This window comes from Zea mays, chromosome 4 (assembly GCF_902167145.1).
Source record: "Zea mays cultivar B73 chromosome 4, Zm-B73-REFERENCE-NAM-5.0, whole genome shotgun sequence".
NCBI classification, from domain to species: Eukaryota; Viridiplantae; Streptophyta; class Magnoliopsida; order Poales; family Poaceae; genus Zea; species Zea mays.
Window position 1 is genome coordinate 104050660 of NC_050099.1, and position 23665 is coordinate 104074324.

Below are 23665 nucleotides of genomic sequence, written 5' to 3' on the forward strand. Positions count from 1 at the left end.
GAATACAGAGAAAATCACCAATGAAATGTTGGCTGGGTTATCTGAGGATTCCGACGACAGTGAGAGTTTTGACTTGGAAAGTGGAAATAAAGATGCCGAAGATTGGCCCTGGCGGCCGAGTCATACCATCTTCGGAAAATCAACCATCAAGCAGAGTTAGATTGATGCTATGAAAGGAAGATAGTTGAAAGTCGCATAGAGGGGGGGTGGATAGGCGGAAACTGAAATTTACAAACTTTAAGCACACTTCATGTCGAGGTTAGCGTTAGAATATAATCCAAGTCCGAGAGAGAGGGGAAAATAAATCAACCAAGAAAAATAAAGCGGATGACATGGTGATTTGTTTTACCGAGGTTTGGTTCCAAAGAACCTAGTCCCCGTTGAGGTGGTCACAAAGACCGGGTCTCTTTCAACCCTTTCCCTCTCTGAAACGGTCACTTAGACCGAGTGAGCTTTCTTCCTTGATTTCCTGGGTCACTTAGACCCCGCAAGGACCAGCACACAATTGGTGTCTCTTGCTTCTCTTACAAGGCTTTGAGAGTAAGAATGAGAAATAGAAGAAAGCCAACCAAGCAACAAGAGCAACAAAGAAACACAAGACGATCTTCTCACAAGTCCTAAAATACTAGAGTTGAATTGTGGACTTTGATTGGATCGGAGGCTTTGATTTGTGTCTTGTATTGTAGTGTATTGCTCTTGTATTGAATGCACTATTGTGAATGCTTGGATGGTTGGAGTGGAGGTGGTTGGGGGGTATTTATAGCCCCCCAACCACCAATTCAATCGTTGGGGCAGGCTGCTGTCGATGGGCGCACTGGACAGTCCGGTGCGCCACCGGATACTGTTCGGTGCGCCAGCCACGTCACCCAACCGTTAGGGTTCTGACGGTTTCGACCGTTAGAGCTTTCACTTCTGGTCACACCGGACAGTCCGGTGTCGCACCGGACAGGTACTGTGCACTGTCTGGTGCACCTCTGACGACTGCTCTGACTTCTGCACGCACTGTTCTTCACTGTTCATGTTGCAGGTGACCATTGCAGCTGACCGTTGCACTAGCTAGCCGTTGCTCCGCTTGGCGCACCAGACAGTCCGATGAGTTATAGCGGAGCGCGGCCTCAGAAACCCGAAGGTGAAGAGTTTGAAGTCGATCGACCCTGGCACACCGAACACTGTCCGGTGGCACACCGGACAGTCCGGTGCGCCAGACCAGAGTTCTCTTCGGTTTCTTTTACTCCTTTCTTTTTGAACCCTAACTTGATCTTTTTATTGGTTTGTGTTGAACCTTTAGCACCTGTAGAATATATAATCTAGAGCAAACTAGTTAGTCCAATTATTTGTGTTGGGCATTCAACCACCAAAATCTTTTATAGGAAAAGGTTAAACCCTATTTCCCTTTCAATCTCCCCCTTTTTGGTGATTGATGCCAACACAAACCAAAGCAGATATGTAAGTGCAGAATTGAACTAGTTTGCATAAGATAAGTGCAAATGTTGCTTGGATTTAAACCAATTTATAGTTTTACTAGATATGCATGGTTGCTTTCTTTTATTTAACATTTTGGACCACATTTACACCACTTGTTTTGTTTTTGCAAATTCTTTTGGAAAATCCTTTCATAGTCTTTTTGCAAATAGTCAAAGATATATGAATAAGATTTTGAGAAGCATTTTCAAGATTTTAAATCTTCTCCCCCTCTTTTAAATGCTTTTCCTTTGACTTAACAAAACTCCCCTTGAATGAAATTCTCCTCTTAGCTTTTAAGAGGGTTTGAGATATATATCAATTTGAAATATAGATACCAATTGAGATATAATTTCTAGAGGAATACCGATTTGAAAGATACCAATTGAAAACTTTATTTTGAAAATTTTTGAAAATTTTGAAATTGGTGGTGGTGCGGTCCTTTTGCTTTGGGCTAATACTCTCTCCCCCTTTGGCATTAATCGCCAAAAACAGAGACTTTTGTGAGCCCTTGTTACTTTCTCCTCCATTGATAAATGAAATATGAGTGAAGATTATACCAAATTTGGAGAGTGATGTGGAGTGATGGCGAAGGGTAAATGATAACGATAGAGTGGAGTGGAAGCCTTGTCTTCGCCGAAGACTCCATTTCCATTTCAATCTACGACTTATCATAGAAATACATTTGAAAATGCATTAGTCATAGACAGAAAAGAGATATGATCAAAGGTATATAAATGTGCTAGGTGTGCAATGTTTCAATCAAAGTTCCTAGAATTAACAATGTTTAGCTCATTCCTAAGTTTGGTAAAGGTTTTCTCATCTAATGGTTTGGTAAAGATATTGACTAATTATTCTTTGGAGCTAACATAAGCTATCTCGATATCCCCCTTTGTTGGTGATCCCTCAAGAAGTGATATCGAATGTTTATGTGCTTAGTGTTGTAACACCCTAGGTGTTACTCGGGGTGTCCACCCAGGGCTACACCATTTAACCTACTATCACATGTGAGTTAGTTTGAGCAAAGTATCTCAAACTTGGAATTCAAGGTCCTAAGCAAGTGCCACCCATCTTGGATATCATGCCCTAGCTTGTCATGCACATCTAAGGGGAGAATTTCCCAAAACCCTAAAGCAAACCCCTTTTGGACAATAGGAACCCTAGATGTAAGTGGGATCAAAAGGTCATGAAAACCTTATGATCATGGCTTGGGCCAAATATAAAAGTTGTTGTACACTTGATAACCTACAAATAATAGTAAGAAAGTAACCCCAAAAAGATTTCAGAAAAGCCCCAAAAAGTTCACCAAAGGGGTTGAACACAAAAGAAAAATCAGAAAATGCCTAAGTCCAAAACTAACCCTTGGACAAAGATCCCACATGTTCACCTTCATCCAAAATTCAAAACACTTCGACCCAATTGACAAAGTGGCGCCAAATTAACACTAGAATGCCCTGGAAAGAGTTGACACCTACCCTTAGACGTTTGACACGACTTGGCACCATTTTTGTCTCGGTTTGGACATGTCTAACACAGCCGACTTCCCACCCCCATATCTCTCTAACCCGACCACATCTACTCTTGGAACTCACATGAACTAGGTAGCTCTAGGTGCAGGGAAGAGATCTCCCACAGGCTCTATGGCAAGATTCGTACGTTTTGGCCGCTCAGCAGAGGGAAGAACACGAGCAGAAGCAAAGAGCCACGTGTTCGACGCGCTCTGAGCTCGCCAGAACACGCCCGCGCGCGCCCCGCGTGCCCCGTGTCGCGCCAAAGGCCAGCCGACGCCATGGCCCGCGCCCGCGCCTATATAACGCCCAGTGACCTTAACCGTACCCTTCCGCGCACGCTCGACCTCACCCGAGCTCAAACTCACCGGCATTTGCCCGTGCACGGCGTGTCCGCGGCCACCCGAGCCCCTGCCACTGTAGACCGGCCAACCAAGCCTTTCCCAACGCCGTCCGACCCTCGGAGAAGACTGAGCACTCCTCGGTGAAGCTCCCCGAGCGAGGAATCGAAGTTTGCTTCGCTGGAGAGGCCAGTCCACGGTCGCCGGACTCCCTCCGACCACCGGTGAGCGTAGACCGGGTAAGCCACTGCGCCATTTTCGATTCAATGCATAGATAGCCTCTACATCACCCCGTGAAGCTCACCGTGCCATTGGATTGAACTAGATCGTCGTGATTTGGCCGGCACACCCGCCGCCGACGAGGACACCCGCCTGCGCACGTGGACCGAGCGATTCCGGCCATCCCCGTCGTCAAGCCGTACACCGTTGTGACCGCCAGAGCCTCCCCGAGCCAACCCCGCCCATCGCCGGACCTCTCTCGCCGCCGGTAAGCCGCGCCGCCCTTTTCTTTCCCGCGGGTACTGTTTACATTAGGGGAAGGACCTCGGGGAAGAAGAAGGAAAAGTCAGGGGGATTTTTGAACTGTCAGTGACTCGGGGGAATAGTGGCGCAGGGGTAGATTTGAGTGGGTTGATTTGGATTAAACCCAGGGTCCTCGGTGTAAACTGTTTTTCCAGGAAACCTTTATTAAATCTGATTTGAAATTTGAACAGAACTTGAATAATTCATAATTTCTGTTTTATTCATCCGAATTTAGTCAAACCAATTTTGTCAGATCTTAAATAATATAAACTACTTAGGAAAAATATAAAACTCCTATGTACTACAGAAAACTTTAGGGTTCTGATTTAATTATTGTTTTGGCCAAAAGCTAAATAATAGAAAGAAAAGTAGTTGCACTATTTGACTAGGGTTAGAAAAATTTGGAGAAGTTTATGTCCACCTACTGACCTGTTTAAAAATGCTAAACCTCTCTGTCCACCCCATTAAGGTAGCTTTTGCCATTTATTTCACAATATGCTTAAGATTAAGAAAAATAGAAAAGGTGATTAAAATGATGAACCAGAGGGCACCCTTATTTTTGTTAGAGTACTTATTCAATGTAGTTCACTAGAAAAATCTATTATACCCTGGTTTAGTATAAAATAAGTAGGATGCCTTTTATTTCAAGAAAACAAGGAAAACTTAGAAAAACCATACAAAAATAACCCCAAGGTGCAAACACCCCAACCCTTGGGATAGTTAATGTTTTGTTTTTAAGAACTTGGGAAAAATATGAAATCTGCTGTTTGACATTTTTCAAATAACAATGTAGTATAAAGTGCCTTTTTGGCATTAAACTTTAGAAAATCATAACTAAATAACCACCCCTTAGCTTTCTGTGATCTTTGGCACAAAAGCTTATTATTACTGTTAAATGCCCACAAAAATAACCTTTAGGACAGAACCCACCCCTAAGTAAGAGTTGTAGTGCAAAGTGGCCCATTTACACAACTTTTGTTATTTTTGTCTAGAGCATAGACTTTTTAAATTAAACCTCAAAATCTTAGAACAGGCTATAATGACCAATGGCAACCCACTGTAATTTCTACAGAATTTTTGGAAAAAGTTAAACCACTGTTGTAGTTGAAACCTACACTAGAAACCATAAATAGAAAATAAAGAAAGGGAAAAATGAATAATAGGAATTAGTGTCATCCTAAAACCCTTTGTAAATTGTCCACTGAAATATATAAAGGCAATACCAATCCACTATGCCTATCTCTAACAAAACCTAAACCTAGAGTGATAAGCATAAACCACTAAAAGCCACGTATGACCCAGAAACCCTAAGTTACTCATTAACTTAGTTTTCCTTCCTTTAGCATGATGTTATTAAAATCCTGCATAATCATGACATACATGTTCATTGCATTTCGATAGACTGTAACCTCGCTGACGGAGAGTACGTCCTCGTGCCGGAGCAAGGAGCTGCTCAGGAGGTAGCCCCGGATCCAGCACCAGAGCCTGCACCAGAGGATCTGCCTGCCACTGCTTTGGAAGGCAAGCCCCGGTTTTATGCATAACCTGTTATTTATGCTATTTTACTATACTTAATGATTGTAGGATTGATTGTGCACTTAGGTGTAGGAGTTGTTTGAAACCCTAGTTGCATGATCTCAGGAATCCTGTTGAGATGAATACTAGTATGCTAGGTCGGGGTAGCTGCTTTATTAATTAGGATCTCGGTAGAAGTCGAGTGATCTTTCTAGCACTCGCGCGAGGTCAGGAATTGGCTGTATCCACTTTCTTATCATATTGATGTTGGTTTGTGGGCAACAATCCATGGGGATTGGTTGTCTACGGGATAAAAATTGGAATAAGGATTAAGGTGTGGTACCGTGAGTCAAGCGTTTGAACGTACTAAACACATACCGAGAAATATGGTAAATTGGTAAGCCTAGTACCTGAGTGAACCTGCCCGCAGACATATCCCCTCACGCGACCTGAGACGTGGTCTCCCATTCCGGTTATGGTGGGTACAAGTGCGGTCACTGCACGACGGCAGTCGGGGTCAGTGAGGAATTGTACGCCAAGGCGGTGAGCCCTGATCTGTTGCCAGGGAATCGATGGGGACGGTTGATGTGTGTGGGGACGGAGTGCCCCTACATGTCGTGTGTTTAGGTTTACCTTGCAAGATTTAAAAACTCGATTCGAATCGTCTGTTTCTCGCAGCTAATGAGACTGCTTGATCCATGCTGCTACATTGAGTAACAAGTTAAATTATGATGAGATGATATAAGATGTTGATTGCTAAAAATGTTTGCTACTATGTATGAGTAGATAGTACACCTTTAGCCTTAAGAGAGTCACACTTAATTTGACAAGTTAAAAACTTGATTTAGAAACTCAGTTAGTGCTTTTGGCAACCAAACCCCACAGCCAAACAGCTGCATGTCTAGATGTAGAGGAGTAGACTCCTCACACCGGGTAAGTCTAGCTGAGTATTAGTATACTCAGCCTTGCTTGTGGCACAATTTTACAGGTTCTCTGGAGGACATGGTTGCTGGAGTGATTTGGCCGTCTATCTTGCCACCGGGTTGGACTGTTGAGTGGGACCCTACCTCGGCTGAGGAGGAGCATGAGGAGTGATGGGACAGGCTTCCCCATCTCTCTGTTTATTTACTGTTAGTTTTATTCCGCTGCACTTCGAACAATGATGACTACTTTTGCAAAAATTCCGATGATGATGTAATAATTTAATACTCCCTTATGCATGGTTTTATGCTTTATTGTATTTGCTCTGTGACTCACCATCGAGTGAGATTGTGGTACTTGATCCTGTCAGTGGCCTTGTCGGACTAGATCCGAGGGATTTGACGGGTTATTCCCATTTAAGTGTGGTCTAGCCTCTAAGGCGGGACTTCGGCACTTAAGTTGGAATAATTTGGGCAGTTCCGCCACAACTGGTATCGGAGCTTGTACCACCACAGAGGAATCAATAAAATATAAATACCATCCTTTTCCTAAGTAAAACTTGATAGAAACAAATGTTGGATAGATCGTAGGACGATCAGGGTAGACCTAGGACGTGAAGCCTTAGGATGATAGAGGGGTAGTTAGGTGGCTAAGTGATTAGGCCCTACAGGCCACTTTAAGGGGCGGGAGTTCTTCCCTATTCCCTTTACATTGCTGTGAGGTCGTTCAGGATGAGCATGCATGCATTCTTAAATTAAACAAAGGGAAAATTTAGTAAGGACTTAAATTATGACCAACTAAGTTCCCTAGTACCATTTTGTTTTAATTAGAGAGAAGCTGAGTCTTATTTTCTTGTTCTTTTTATAATTCTTTTCTTTTACTTACGCTTAACCGTACACAGATGACTTCCCACGGATCCTCAGACGACGGAAATGCACTGTCCCACACTGACGGGCTTGCACGAGATGGCTTTCCCCGTATTTTGTGGGAGGTACTTCAGGGGGCCGGATACACGACACCTCCTTAGTACGCGGTGCAGCAGTTCGAGAAGCACCGAGTGCCCCGCTGTAGGGTGAGGATGACCCTGGAGCCTCATCCCCTACAACCAGGCTGGCATTCACTGGACTCTTAGTCCTTTGGATACCGCGCTGAGGACACGATCGAGGCACTTGCTCTGCATGGGTTGACCACTTTCTGCGGATTCCATCCCTTGGAGCTGTCTACCCACCCCATTGGCTTGTTCCCCGCGGAAAGGGAGGACGACCCAATGTGGAAGGATCGGGTGGAGCATGCCAAGGACATCTGGGCTATCTACCCAGGTCAGACTGCTCACTTGACAGTACGGTGCATGAATGCCCTGTACCGGTTGCAAGTGATGCGTGGTGAGGCAATGTCTCATCTGATGGCACTATTGGAGGCAACAAAGATCACCTTGGAGAACAGAGATGAGCTTGTGGTTGATTTGTCCACTGAGATGGTGGAAAAGGACTTGCAGGTGGAGCAGCTATCCAATGAGATCCAAGAGCTGGAGGAATTAGTGGGTACCAGGGAGAACACCATCGAGGTTCTCGAGGATCAGCTCATTAACACCCAGCAACAGCTTGCCGAGGCTAATGAGCACCTGGATATGCATCACCAGGAGATCCAGGACATGGAGGCCAACGAGGACGTCGACATTGAGGGAGGAGAGGAGCCTGCCTCCAGCTTGGACACTGCTGGCTCAGGGAGACCACCTTCCCCCGAGTCGAGTGTTGCCTCGTTCGCTCACTAGGTATCAGGAGTAGGGTTAGAAGTCAGTGATGGTAGGACTCCTCCCAGCTAGCTTAGCTTTTGCACCCTTGGGGTACTAGGCTAGTTAGAGTTGAGCCTTTTGGACCATTGATGTAATCATGTTAAACTCTTTTGGAAGCATGGTTGATGGATGATGTTAGTTTTAAATTTGGAAGAGAAAGTTTATGACTTTTGAGATCTTTTATGTTTACGTCGGAATCTATCAATTCACCTTTTTAACTCTTTCGCCGTGATTAAACCTTAAACTTGAAGATGTGTTATTGAGGATATATGTGATTTTTCAGATGGCCGGGAGAGCGCGTCGTGGCTAGAATGAGCGCATTCCTCCACCGCCGCCACCGCCTCCCACTCTGCAGGAGCTAATGGCTTAGCAGAATGAGATCTTGAGGCAGCTAGCTCAGCGTCAGCCACCACCTCAGCACTATGGTGGTGGAGATCATCAGCGTCACCCCGCGGCAGCTACCTACCAGGAGTTCCTCAGTACCCAGCCTCTTTTGTTCACCAGGGCAGAGGACCCACTTGATGCAGATGTGTGGTTGAGAGTAGTGGAATCCAAATTCCCGCTACTCCATGGAAATTGCTCAGAGGTCACAAAAGTCAGGTTCGCCACCCAGCAGCTTCGCGGACCCGCAAGGACTTGGTGGGATCATTTTCTTGCTATGCAGCCAGATGACCGAGAGGTGGAATGGAGAGAGTTTAAGGCAGCTTTCAGGGGGCACCATATACAAGCCGGGATTATGGACCGAAAGCTCAACGAGTTTCTGGCACTCACTCAGGGCAACAGGACAGTGTTGCAATATGCTTAGGCTTTTAATGACCTGTGCCAGTATGCTGGGTATCATGCAGATACGAACGAGAAGAAGAGAGACGAGTTCAGGAGGGGGCTCAGCACTAAGCTCCGTGACCGTCTCAACACCGTCAGGGCCAACAGCTACAATGAGTTGGTCAACATGGCCATCTCCCAGGAGGACTGTATCACAGCTCGTCAGGTAGAAAAGAAGAGGAAGACCCCTGTGGTAGGACCCTCAGCTCAGCCACAGTGCTTCAGGATTGTGTCTGACACTCAGAGCAGGGGACCTCAGCAGCAGCAAGGGCGATGGGTGATCCGACCACAGCAGCAGCAACAGCAGGCACCCAACCGCACCCAGTTTCCAGCTCAGAGGAACAATCAGCAGCAACAGTATCGCCAGGCAAATGACAACAGGTGTTTCACATGCGGCAACACCGGACATTATGCCAAGAATTGCCCCAGGAACCAGCAGAGGCAGGGGCAGAATGTTAATCAGAATCAAGGCAAGAGGCAGAAGGTGCAAGTGAGGCAGGGCAGGCTGAACTTCACCACCATGGCTGATATCTAGAGGGGGCACCCATCATGACTGGTATCTTTACAGTTTTGAATTATCCTGCTATTATTCTTTTTGATTCTGGTGCATCGCATAGTTTTATCAGTGCCAAATTTAGTGCCAAGTGCCAGTTGCCCTTTTACCACACCAATGGGGGTATCACAATTTCAACACCAGGAGGCAGGTTGCCACCTACCAAATCAACAAGAATGTGCCTATAAAGTTTGGTAGTCTGATAATTAAAACCAACCTCCTCATTTTGGGTTTGGATAGTGTGGATATCATATTGGGAACTGACTGGTTGACCAAACACCAGGCTGTGATTGATATCGCAGCTAGGGCCATTGAAGTGCACTCACCGGTCTGTGGTGAAACCACATTATATTTGCCCAACCAGGGTTGTACCCGTTCTTGTGCCTTTGTTATGATAGAATCCCCAGTGGAAAGAATCCCAGTGGTCTGTGACTACCCAGATGTTTTTCCGGATGAATTACCGGGAATGCCACCGGATAGAGACATTGAGTTCGCCATTGAATTGCAACCCGGGACTGCTCCTATCTCTAAGAGACCCTATAGGATGCCTCCCGCGGAATTGGCAGAATTGAAAAAGCAACTGCAAAAGTTGTTGGACAAGGGGTTTATTCGCCCAAGTACTTCACCATGGGGATGTCCTGCCTTGTTCGTGAAGAAAAAGGATGAGAGTTTGAGAATGTGTGTTGACTACCGCCCTCTCAATGCGGTGACCTTTTAGAACAAATACCCACTGCCCCGCATTGATGTATTGTTCGATCAGTTGGTGGGAGCCAAGGTATTCTCCAAAATAGACCTTCGCTCGGGTTACCATCAGATCAGGATCCATTCCAGTGATATTCCCAAGACAGCTTTCTCTACCAGATATGGGCTCTATGAATTTTTGGTGATGTCTTTTGGGCTGACCAATGCCCCGGCTTATTTTATGTACCTGATGAACTCAGTATTCATGCCAGAGCTGGACAAATTTGTGGTCGTTTTCATTGACGATATTCTGGTGTATTCCAAGAATGAAGCCGAGCACACCAAGCATTTGCATACTGTACTTCAGAGGCTGCATGATCATCAGTTGTATGCCAAGTTGTCTAAATGTGAATTCTGGCTGAAGGAGATTAAATTCTTGGGTCACACAATTTCTCAGGATGGGATATCAGTTGATCCTGAGAAGGTACAAGAGGTAATGGATTGGAAACCCCCGACTACAGTGAGGTAGATTCGGAGTTTTCTAGGATTGGCAGGGTATTATCGACGATTTATTCCGGATTCCTCCAGAATTGCCAGACCAATGACTGAATTGTTAAAGAAGGGAGTCAAGTATGATTGGAGCCAAAAGTGCGAAGATGCTTTTCATACAATAAGGCAGCATTTGACAACAGCCCCAGTGCTGGCTCAACCTGATAACACCAAGCCATTTGAAGTTTATTGTGATGCTTCCGGTACTGGACTGGGATGTGTCTTAATGCAAGATAACAGAGTAATTGCTTATGCTTCCCGAGCACTCAGACCCCATGAATAGAACTACCATACCCATGATCTGGAGTTAGCAGTTGTGGTTCATGCTCTCAAGATATGGAGACACTACTTGATGGGAGCTCACTGTAACATTTACACTGATCACAAGAGCCTCAAATACATTTTCACTCAGGTAGATTTGAACATGAGGCAGAGGAGATGGTTGGAGTTAATCAAGGACTATGATTTAGAGGTGCATTACCATCCGGGCAAGGCCAATGTTGTGGCAGATGCCTTGAGTAGAAAGGCCCAATGCAATTGTATGAGCATGGATGCAAGAGTTACCACCCTATGTGATGAATTGTGCAAGCTAAACCTGGAAGTCTTTTCTTCACGTGCCTTAAGTTATATCTCGGTAGAGCCCACATTGCAAGAGCAAATAGTCAGGGCACAGATTGAGGATAAGGGTGTTCAGGTTATCAAAGACATGATCAAGCAGAAGGCAGAGAAATACAAGTGCTTCCGTCAGGACAACAAGGGAATTTTTTGGTTTGGAGATCAATTGGTTGTTCCCAAGGACCATGAGCTCAGAAAGAAGATATTGGATGAAGCTCACCTTTCCAAATTCTCCATGCACCCTGGTAGCAACAAAATGTATCATGATCTCAGATCTTTATATTGGTGGACCAGAATGAAGAGGAAAATTGCCAAGTACATATCCGAGTGTGACACCTTCCAGAGGATCAAAGCTAGTCATTTGAAGGCAGCAGGCCCTTTGCAGCCCCTTCCCATACCATCTTGGAAATGGGAGGACATTTGCATGGACTTTATCGTGGGATTGCCCAATACTTCCAGGCACCATGATTCCATTTGGGTTATTGTGGACAGATTGACCAAGACCGCTCATTTCTTGCCAGTGCATACCACCCACAGGACCGAGAAGTATGCAGAGATTTACATTGACCAGATAGTTCGTTTGCATGGGATACCAAGGACTATAGTATCAGACAGAGGAGCACCATTTGTGGCACGATTTTGGGAACAATTGCAGGAATCACTTGGGACCCATGTAATACGAAGCTCAGCATACCATCCCCAAACAGATGGCCAGACAGAAAGGGTAAACCAGATTTTGGAAGACATGTTAAGGGCATGTGTACTGCACTACGGGAAAGATTGGGACAAGTGTCTTTCTTTGGCAGAGTTTTCTTATAATAACAGCTACCAGTCCAGTCTAAAGATGGCACCTTTTGAAGCTTTATATGGGAGAAGATGTAGAACCCCGCTGAATTGGTCTCAAGCAGGAGAGAGGGAAATATTTGGGCCAGATTTGGTACTTGAAGCAGAGGCAAAGGTCAGAGTCATCAAGAAGAACTTAGAAGCTGCTCAGGCCAGGCAAAAGAGCTATCATGACAAGAGGCGGAAGCCTCTGCAGTTTGAAGTGGGGAACCATGTTTATCTTAAGGTGTCACCCACCAAGGGTGTCCAGAGATTCGGGATCAAGGGCAAGTTAGCTCCTCGTTACATTGGACCCTACGAGATCAAGGAAGCTTGTGGACCCGTAGCCTATCAATTGAAATTGCCACCCAGCATGTCAGCTATTCATGATGTGTTCCATGTATCTCAGCTGCGGAAATGTGTTCGCCTACCTACCGAAGTGCTACATGAACCAGACATTGAGATAGAACCAGACTTGTCCTATCAAGAGTACCCCGTCAAGGTATTGGATCAGAAAGAACGGTCAACGCGGGCAAAGTCAATCAGAATGTATAAGGTTCAGTGGAGTCACCATTCAGTAGAAGAAGCTACATGGGAGACTGAGGATTTTCTACGCTCTCGCTTCCCCGACTTTCTGCCCAAAGGAGTCGGTACGTAACCCCAAAACCCCACCCCCACCTGCCCTTTGAATACAATTATAAGAAAAACTTAGATAACAAGGATAGTCTAAGTTGTGGATTTAACTTAAAAAGGGCTTCCTTCTGAAGATGCAAAGAGAATTACATTCGAAGAGCAGTTAACAAGAGAAACTTGAATAAAGGGAAGAGTAACACACCAACACACCTTCGAGTACCCCTCCAAGAGCCTCTACCTGAAATCTCGGGACGAGATTCCTTTAAGGGGGGAGGGCTGTAACACCCCAGGTGTTACTCAGGGTGTCCACCCAGGGCTACACCATTTAACCTACTATCACATGTGGGTTAGTTTGAGCAAAGTATCTCAAACTTGGAATTCAAGGTCCTAAGGAAGTGCCACCCATCTTGGATATCATGCCCTAGCTTGTCATGCACATCTAAGGGGAGAATTTCCCAAAACCCTAAAGCAAACCCCTTTTGGACAATAGGAACCCTAGATGTAAGTGGGATCAAAAGGTCATGAAAACCTTATGATCATGGCTTGGGCCAAATATAAAAGTTGTTGTACACTTGATAACCTACAAATAATAGTAAGAAAGTAACCCCAAAAAGATTTCAGAAAAGCCCCAAAAAGTTCACCAAAGGGGTTGAACACAAAAGAAAAATCAGAAAATGCCTAAGTCCAAAACTAACCCTTGGACAAAGATCACACATGTTCACCTTCATCCAAAATTCAAAACACTTCGACCCAATTGACAAAGTGGCGCCAAATTAACCCTAGAATGCCCTGGAAAGAGTTGACACCTACCCTTAGACGTTTGACAAGACTTGGCACCATTTTTGTCTTGGTTTGGACATGTCTGACACAGCGGACTTCCCACCCCCATATCTCTCTAACCCGACCACATCTACTCTTGGAACTCACATGAACTAGGTAGCTCTAGGTGCAGGGAAGAGATCTCCCACAGGCTCTAGGGCAATATTCGTACGTTTTGGCCGCTCAGCAGAGGGAAGAACACGGGCAGAAGCAAAGAGCCACGTGTTCGACGCGCTCTGAGCTCGCCAGAGCACGCCCGCGCGCGCCCCCGCGTGCCCCGCGTCGCGCTAAAGGCCAGCCGACGCCATGGCCCGCGCCCGCGCCTATATAACGCCCAGTGACCTTAACCGTACCCTTCCAGCACGCTCGACCTCACCAGAGCTCAAACTCACCGGCATTTGCCCGTGCACGGCGTGTCCGCTGCCACCCGAGCCCCTGCCACCGTAGACCGGCCAACCAAGCCTTTCCGAACCCCGTCCGACCCTCGGAGAGGACTGAGCACTCCTCGGTGAAGCTCTCCGAGCGAGGAATTGAAGTTTGCTTCGCCGGAGAGGCCAGTCCACGGTCGCCGGACTCCCTCCGACCACCGGCGAGCGTAGACCGGGTAAGCCACTGCGCCATTTTTCGATTCAATGCACAGATAGCCTCTACATCACCCCGTGAAGCTCACCGTGCCATTGGATTGAACTAGATCGCCGTGATTTGGCCGGCACACCCGCCGCCGACGAGGACACCCGCCTGCGCACGTGGACCGAGCGATTCCGGCCATCCCCGTCGTCAAGCCGTACACCGTTGTGACCGCCAGAGCCTCCCCGAGCCAACCCCGCCCCTCGCCGGACCTCTCTCGCCGCCGGTAAGCCGCGCCGCCCTTTTCTTTCCCGCGGGCACTGTTTACATTAGGGGAAGGACCTCGGGGAAGAAGAAGGAAAGGTCAGGGGGAACTTTGAACTGTCAGTGACTCGGGGGAATAGTGGCGCAGGGGTAGATTTGAGTGGGTTGATTTGGATTAAACCCAGGGTCCTCGATGTAAACTGTTTTTCCAGGAAACCTTTATTAAATCTGATTTAAAATTTGAACAGAACTTGAATAATTCATAACTTCTGTTTTATTTATCCGAATTTAGTCAAACCAATTTTTTCAGATCTTAAATAATATAAACTACTTAGGAAAAATATAAAACCCCTATGTACTACAGAAAACTTTAGGGTTCTTATTTAATTATTGTTTTGGCCAAAAGCTAAATAATAGGAAGAAAATTAGTTGCACTATTTGACTAGGGTTAGAAAAATTTGGAGAAGTTTATGTCCACCTACTGACCTGTTTAAAAATGCTAAACCTCTCTGTCCACCCAATTAAGGTAGCTTTTGCCATTTATTTCACAATATGCTTAAGATTAAGAAAAATAGAAAATGTGATTAAAATGATGAACCAGAGGGCACCCCTATTTTTGTTAGAGTACTTATTCAATGTAGTTCACTAGAAAAATCTATTATACCCTGGTTTAGTATATAATAAGTAGGATACCTTTTATTTTAAGAAAACAAGGAAAACTTAGAAAACCCCTACAAAAATAACCCCAAGGTGAAAACATCCCAAGCCTTGGGATAGTTAATGTTTTGTTATTAAGAACTTGGAAAAATATGAAATTTGCTGTTGACATTTTTCAAATAACAATGTAGTAGAAAGTGCCTTTTTGGCATTAAACTTTAGAAAATCATAACTAAATAACCATCCCTTAGCTTTCTGTGATCTTTGGCACAAAAGCTTATTATTACTGTTAGATGCCCACAAAAATAACCTTTAGGACAGAACCCACCCCTAAGTAAGAGTTGTAGTGCAAAGTGGCCCATTTACACAACTTTTGTTATTTTTGTCTAGAGCATAGCCTTTTTAAATTAAACCTCAAAATCCTAGAACAGGCTATAATGATCAATGGCAACCCACTGTAATTTCTACAGAATTTTTGGAAAAAGTTAAACCACTGTTGTAGTTCAAACCTACACTAGAAACCATAAATAGAAAATAAAGAAAGGGAAAAATGAATAATAGGAATTAGTGTCATCCTAAAACCCTTTGTAAATTGTCCACTAAAATATATAAAGGCAATACCAATCCACTATGCCTATCTCTAACAAAACCTAAACCTAGAGTGATAAGCATAAACCACTAAAAGCCACGTATGACCCAAAAACCCTAAGTTACTCATTAATTTAGTTTTCCTTCCTTTAGCATGATGTTATTAAAATCCTGCATAATCATGACATACATGTTCATTGCATTTCGATAGACTGTAACCTCGCTGACGGAGAGTACGTCCTCGTGCCGGAGCAAGGAGCTGCTCAGGAGGTAGCCCCGGATCCAGCACCAGAGCCTGCACCAGAGGATCTGCCTGCCACTGCTTTGGAAGGCAAGCCCCGGTTTTATGCATAACCTGTTATTTATGCTATTTTACTATACTTAATGATTGTAGGATTGATTGTGCACTTAGGTGAAGGAGTTGTTTGAAACCCTAGTTGCATGATCTCAGGAATCCTGTTGAGATGAATACTAGTATGCTAGGTCGGGGTAGCTGCTTTATTAATTAGGATCTCGGTAGAAGTCGAGTGATCTTTCTAGCACTCGCGCGAGGTCAGGAATTGGCTGTATCCACTTTCTTATCATATTGATGTTGGTTTGTGGGCAACAATCCATGGGGATTGGTTGTCTACGGGATAAAAATTGGAATAAGGATTAAGGTGTGGTACCGTGAGTCAAGCGTTTGAACGTACTAAACACATACCGAGAAATATGGTAAATCGGTAAGCCTAGTACCTGAGTGAACCTGCCCGCAGACATATCCCCTCACGCGACCTGAGACGTGGTCTCCCATTCCGGTTATGGTGGGTACAAGTGCGGTCACTTCACGACGACAGTCGGGGTCAGTGAGACATTGTACGCCAAGGCGGTGAGCCCTGATCTGTTGCCAGGGAATCGATGGGGACGGTTGATGTGTGTGGGGACGGAGTGCCCCTACATGTCGTGTGTTTAGGTTTACCTTGCAAGGTTTAAAAACTCGATTCGAATCGTCTGTTTCTTGCAGCTAATGAGACTGCTTGATCCATGCTGCTACATTGAGTAACAAGTGAAATTATGATGAGATGATATAAGATGTTGATTGCTAAAAATGTTTGCTACTATGTATGAGTAGATAGTACACCTTTAGCCTTAAGAGAGTCACACTTAATTTGACAAGTTAAAAACTTGATTTAGAAACTCAGCTAGTGCTTTTGGCAACCAAACCCCACAGCCAAACAGCTGCATGTCTAGAGGTAGAGAGTAGACTCCTCACACCGGGTAAGTCTAGCTGAGTATTAGTATACTCAGCCTTGCTTGTGGCACAATTTTACAGGTTCTCTGGAGGACATGGTTGCTGGAGTGACTTGGCCGTCCATCTTGCCACCGGGTTGGACTGTCGAGTGGGACCCTACCTCGGCTGAGGAGGAGCATGAGGAGTGATGGGACAGGCTTCCCCATCTCTCTGTTTATTTACCGTTAGTTTTATTCCGCTCCACTTCGAACAATGATGACTACTTTTGCAAAAACTCCGATGATGATGTAAAAATTTAATACTCCCTTATGCATGGTTTTATGCTTTATTGTATTTGCTCTGTGACTCACCATCGAGTGAGATTGTGGTACTTGATCCTGTCAGTGGCCTTGTCAGACTAGATCCGAGGGATTGACGGGTTATTCCCATTTAAGTGTGGTCTAGCCTCTAAGGCGGGACTTCGGCACTTAAGTTGGAATAATTCGGGCAGTTCCGCCACAAGTGCGGCTGTGTTCAACGGGATTATCCGCCATGCGGATTGCACTCTCATTGTTACATAGGAGAGGGACTTTGCTCAATTTGTAGCCATAGTCCCTGAGGGTTTGCCTCATCCAAAGTAATTGCACACAATAATGGCCTGCGGCAATGTACTCGGCTTCGACGGTAGAAAGAGCTACTGAGTTTTGTTTCTTTGAAGCCCAAGACACCAGGGATCTTCCCAGAAACTGACTAGTCCTTGATGTGCTCTTCCTATCAATTTTACACCCTGCCCAATCGGCATTGGAATATCCTATTAAATCAATGGTGGATCCCTTGGGGTACCAAAGGCCAAACTTAGGAGTGTAAACTAAGTATCTCATGATTCTTTTCACAGCCCTAAGGTGAACTTCCTTAGGATTGGCTTGGAATCTTGCACACATGCATACAGAAAGCATAATATCCGGTCGAGATGCATATAAATAGAGTAAAGACCCTATCATCGACCGGTATACCTTTTGATCTACGGATTTACCTCCCATGTCGAGGTCGAGATGCCCTTTAGTTCCCATGGGTGTCTTGATGGGCTTGGCATCGTTCATTCCAAACTTGGTAAGTATGTCTTGTATGTACTTTGTTTGGCTGATGAAGGTGCCCTCTTGGAGTTGCTTGACTTGAAATCCTAGAAAATACTTCAACTCCCCCATCATAGACATCTCGAATTTCTGTATCATGATCCTACTAAACTCTTCACAAGTAGATTTGTTAGTAGACCCAAATCTGATATCATCAACATAAATTTGGCATACAAACAAATCTTTTGCAATGGTCTTAGTAAAAAGAGTAGGATCGTCTTTTCCAACTTTGAAGCCATTAGTGGAAAGAAAATCTCGCAGGCATTCATACCATGCTCTTGGGGCTTGCTTGAGCCCATAAAGCGCCTTTGAGAGTTTATAAACATGTTTAGGGTACTCACTATTTTCAAAGCTGGGAGGTTGCTCAACATTGACCTCTCGATATGACCACGCCATTAAGCAATACATTACAACCCCCAAGTCATACTACATCAACTCAAGTACAACCAACATCATCACCAACACAAGTCTTTGATGGACCAATTACACGTAACCGAGCTAAGAAGCTACAACAAGAGGTGCACACCTAGTTATGCTAGCCACAAAGATGTTTTGATGGACCATCCACAATTCGGTGAGTGAGTGCTACAAGCCAAATTCAAGAGATAAAAAGAAAGAAGAGGGAGAACATCTAGTTATGCTAGCCACAAAATCTGAGCTGAGAGAAGTGAGGAACAACCCTTATCAAGTGCTATTTGTACTTGTGAGCAAAGATGTTTTGATTTCTCCTAATGACATAACATCTCTTCCTAGTGTTGTGGGTGATCTTTTGTATGACTTTGAAGACGTGTTTCCACAAGAAACACTGGCTGGACTACCTCCAATTCGTGGGATGGAGCGTCAAATTGATCTCATTCCAGGGGCTACACTTCCTAACCGTCCACCATATCGAACCAATCCTGAAGAAACGAAGAAGATATGAAGGCAAGTGCAAGAACTTCTTGATAAAGGTTTTGTTCGTAAAACTTTAAGCCATTGTGCTGTTCCTGTGATTTTAGTACCTAAAAAATATGGATCTTGGAGGATGTGTGTTGATTGGAGAGCTATAAATAATATTACAGTTCGCTATCGCCATCCTATTCCCTGGCTAGATGGTATGCTTGATAAATTAAGTGGTTCCACAATTTTTACTAAAATTGATTTAAGAAGTGGATACCATCAAATAAGGATTAAAGCTAGAGATGAGTGGAAAACTGTATTTCGAACAAAATTTGGGTTGTATGAATGGTTAGTGATGCCATTTGGTTTGACAAATGCTCCTAGTACTTTTATGAGATTAATGAACCATGTCTTAAGAACTTTCATTGAAAAATTTATTATTGTCTACTTTGATGATATTCTAATTTATAACAAATCTTTTGATGAACATGCGAAACACATTTGACAAGTCTTAGATGAGCTTAGAAAGGAGAAATTATTTGCTAATCTTGAGAAGTGTAGTTTTTGCATAGACCATGTTGTGTTTCTTGGCTTTATTGTTTCAGGAAAGGGAATAGAAGTGGATGAATCCAAGGTGAAAGCAATCAAGGATTGGCCAGCTCCAACGAATGAAAGAACCAATATGGAAGCCTCCAAGCGTGCTGCTTATATAAAAAAAGATACATGAGAAGACCAATGAAGCAATTAAGCTCAAAGCAGTGCGCAAGGCTGCAAGTATGAACAAGCATAGGAAGAAAGTGTTATTTGCACCGGAGGACGTGGTTTGGATTCACTTGTGCAAAGAGGCGTTTTCTTCTCTCAGAGCAAATCCAAATTGATGCCACGAGGGGATGGTCCATTTCATATTCTTGTCAAGATTAATGATAATGCATACAAGATAGATCTTCCACCAAGCTATGGCGTGAGCAACACGTTCAATGTTGCTAACCTCTTACCATTTACAAGTGAAGACACTTCAGAGTCGAGGACGACTCCTTTTCAAGGGGAGGAGGATGATATGACCACGCCATTAAGCAATACGTTACAACCCCAAGTCATACTACATCAACTCAAGTACAACCGACATCATCACCAACACAAGTCTTTGATGGACCAATTACACGTAGCCGAGCTAAGAAGCTATAGCAAGAGGTGCACATGCTACTTTATGAATTTCAATTAAACACTAATGAGAATTTTATGCTACCTAAGTCATGTATGTTGATATTACTTAGGTTCACCAAAGAGGAAGGACAAAACATATCAAAGGCGAATCAGCAAGAAGAGCTATGTCCGAGTCAGTCCAGCACTACAGAACCGTCCAGAAGAAACAGTCATATCTTTTGATTCCCAAAAGCTATGAAGGCCCATAAGTACTTTTTGAAAAGCTTTTGAAGTCGAGTTTCCAATGCTTCTAAAGCCGACTTAATCAAATCTACCAGAAAGGCATCCGACCTACTTTAGTGCTGACTGGTCAGAAGGTCAACAGTCTGCTTGATGACCAAGTTCTCGTATTAAACTGCATCATTCTACGAAGTTTCATTAAGCATGCTATATATGGTGAGAAAGATCATCAAGTCAGCTTTCCAACGCATCCAGCCCCACGTCATTTGGAGATTCCTAGGAGAAGTTATTATCAAAATACTGAAGACTACGCAGAAGTCAAACAGCCACGCAGAATTCAGCTCTGCAGATCTCCCGAAGAGGCTCCTTCACATTAGCACGTGAAAATACTTTTGTTTCGTTTTTATACCTCTCTAAGGCTGGTTGTTACTAGTATAAATACCCCCCTATGTCTATGATGTAAGGCAACTTTTGATAATCTAAAACAGAACCCCCTTTGTTCAGCTGTGTGCTAACAAATATTGAGAGTGATCTCTACCCCTTTGCTCTTGTGATTTCCTTCGCGGGATTGCAGAAGCGGCGGCTTCATCCGCTCCCAAGTGGTGCTCCTACTCCCTTCGAGGTCTCCTCGATTGATTGTAGGTTGTGTTGGTTGGTTCTTTGAGAGTGTGGTTGGGCGAATCCTCGATTCAGGCTGCCAGTTAAAGACAGTGGTTGGCTTTGATTTTTATTTGTCAGGTTGCACTAGTTATCGCTGCTTGCAGCAAGTTATCTTGGCTTCTTTGAAGCTAGTTATCCGAAGATTGATCCTACATCGTGAAGATCGGGCATCGTGACGCATCACCTCTTCCATGATTGGTCCATTGAGGAAGGCACTTTTCACGTCCATTTGATAAAGCTTAAAGCCATGGTAAGTAGCATAGGCAAGTAATATACGAATTGACTCAAGCCTAGCTACGGGTGCATAGGTTTCACCGAAATCCAAACCTTCGACTTGTGAATAACCCTTGGCCACAAGTCGGACTTTGTTCCTTGTCACCACACCATGCTCATCTTGTTTGTTGCGGAATACCCACTTGGTACCTACAACATTTTGGTTAGGACATGGAACTAAATGCCATAGCTCATTCCTCGTGAAGTTGTTGAGCTCCTCTTGCATTGCCAACACCCAATCTGAATCTCTTAATGCATCCTCCACCCTGTATGGCTCAATAGAGGACACAACAGAGTAATGTTCACAAAAATGAGTGACTCGAGATCGAGTGGTTACCCATTATGAATATCACCGAGAATGGAGTTCACGGGGTGATCTCTTTATATCGCTTGGTGGACTCTTGGGTGTGGCAGTCTTTGACCCTATACTTCTTGCTCATCTTCCTTGTCTTGATCAACTTCATCCCCCCTTGATCATTGTCCTCTTGAGGTGGCTCATCCTCTTGATCTTCATCTTCATTGTCTTGAGCCGGATCCTCATCTTGAGTTGGTGGAGATGCTTGCATAGAAGATGACGGTTGATCTTGCCAATGGGTGGGCTCTTCGAATTCCTTAGGACACACATCCCCATTGGACATGTTCCTTAGCGCAACGCATGGAGCCTCTTCATCATCTAGCTCATCAAGATCAACTTGCTCCACTTGGGAGCCATTAATTTCATCAAACACAATGTCACAAGAAACCTCAACTAATCCAGTGGATTTGTTGAAGACTCTATATGCCCTTGTGGTTGAGTCATATCCTAGTAAAAAGCCTTCTACAGCCTTAGGAGCAAATTTAGATTTTCTACCTCTTTTAATAAGAATAAAACATTTGCTACCAAAGACTCTAAAATATGAAACATTGGGCTTTTTACTGGTGAGGAGTTCGTAAGATGTTTTCTTGAGGATTCGGTGAAGGTAGAGCCGGTTGATGGAGTAGCAGGCGGTGTTAATCGCCTCAGCCCAGAACCGGTCCGGAGTCTTTTACTCATCAAGCATGGTTCTTGCCATGTCCAGTAGAGTTCTATTCTTCCTCTCCACTACACCATTTTGTTGAGGTGTGTAGGGAGAAGAGAACTCATGCTTGATGCCCTCATCCTCAAGAAAGCCTTCTATTTGTGAGTTCTTGAACTCCGTCCCATTGTCGCTTCTTATCTTCTTGATTCTCAATCTGAACTCATTTTGAGCCCGTCTCAAGAATACCTTTAAGATCCCTTGGGTTTGTGATTTTTCCTACAAAAAGAATACCCAAGTGAAGCGATAATAATCATCCACAATAACAAGATAGTACTTACTCCCGCCGATGCTTATATAAGCTATCGGGCCGAATAGATCCATGTGGAGTAACTCCAGTGGCCTATCCGTTGTCATTATGTTTTTGTGTGGATGATGGGTACCAACTTGCTTCTCTGCTTGACATGCTCTACAAATTCTGTCTTTCTCAAAATGAACATTTGTTAGTCCCAAAATGTGTTCTCCCTTTAGAAGTTTGTGAAGATTCTTCATTCCAACATGGGCTAGTCGGTGATGCCAGAGCCAACCCATATTAGTCTTAGCAATTAAGCAAGTATCGAGTTCAGCTCTATTAAAATCAACTAAGTATAGCTAACCCTCTAATACTCCCTTAAATGCTACTGAATCATCACTTCTTCTAAAGATAGTAACACCTATATCCGTAAAAAGACAGTAGTAACCCATTTTGCATAATTGAGAAACTGAAAGCAAGTTATAGTCTAAAGAATCTATAAGAAAAACATTGGAAATGGAATGGTCAGGTGATATAACAATTTTACCAAGTCCTTTGACCAAACCTTGATTTCCATCCCCGAATGTGATAGCTCTTTGGGGATCTTCGTTTTTCTTGTAGGAGGAGAACATCCTTTTCTCCCCTGTCATGTGGTTTGTGCATCCGCTATCAATAATCCAACTTGAGCCACAGGATGCATAAACCTACAAAACAATTTAGGCCTTGTTCTTAGGTACCCAAACGGTCTTGGGTCCTTTCACATTAGAAACAAGCACCTTGGGTACCCAAACACAAGTCTTGGAGCCCTTGTGTTTGGCCCCAACATATTTGGCAACTACTTTGCCTGATTTGTTAGTAAGAACAAAAGAAGCATCAAAAGTCTTAAATGAAACATTGGGCTCATTTGATGCAGTAGGAGTATTCTTTTTAGGCATTTTAACATGTGTAGAATACCTAGAGCTAGATGCCTCATTCTTATACATAAAAGCATGATGCGAAACTGAATGAGACTTCCTAGCATGAATTCTCCTAATCTTGTGCTCAGGATAACCAGCAGGGTATAAAATGTAACCCTCGTTATCCTGAGCCATGGGAGCCTTGCCCTTAACAAAATTGGACAATCTTTTGGGGGCATTAAGTTTGACATTGCTTCCCTATTGGAAACCAATGCCATCCTTGATGCCTGGGCGTCTCCCATTATAGAGCATGC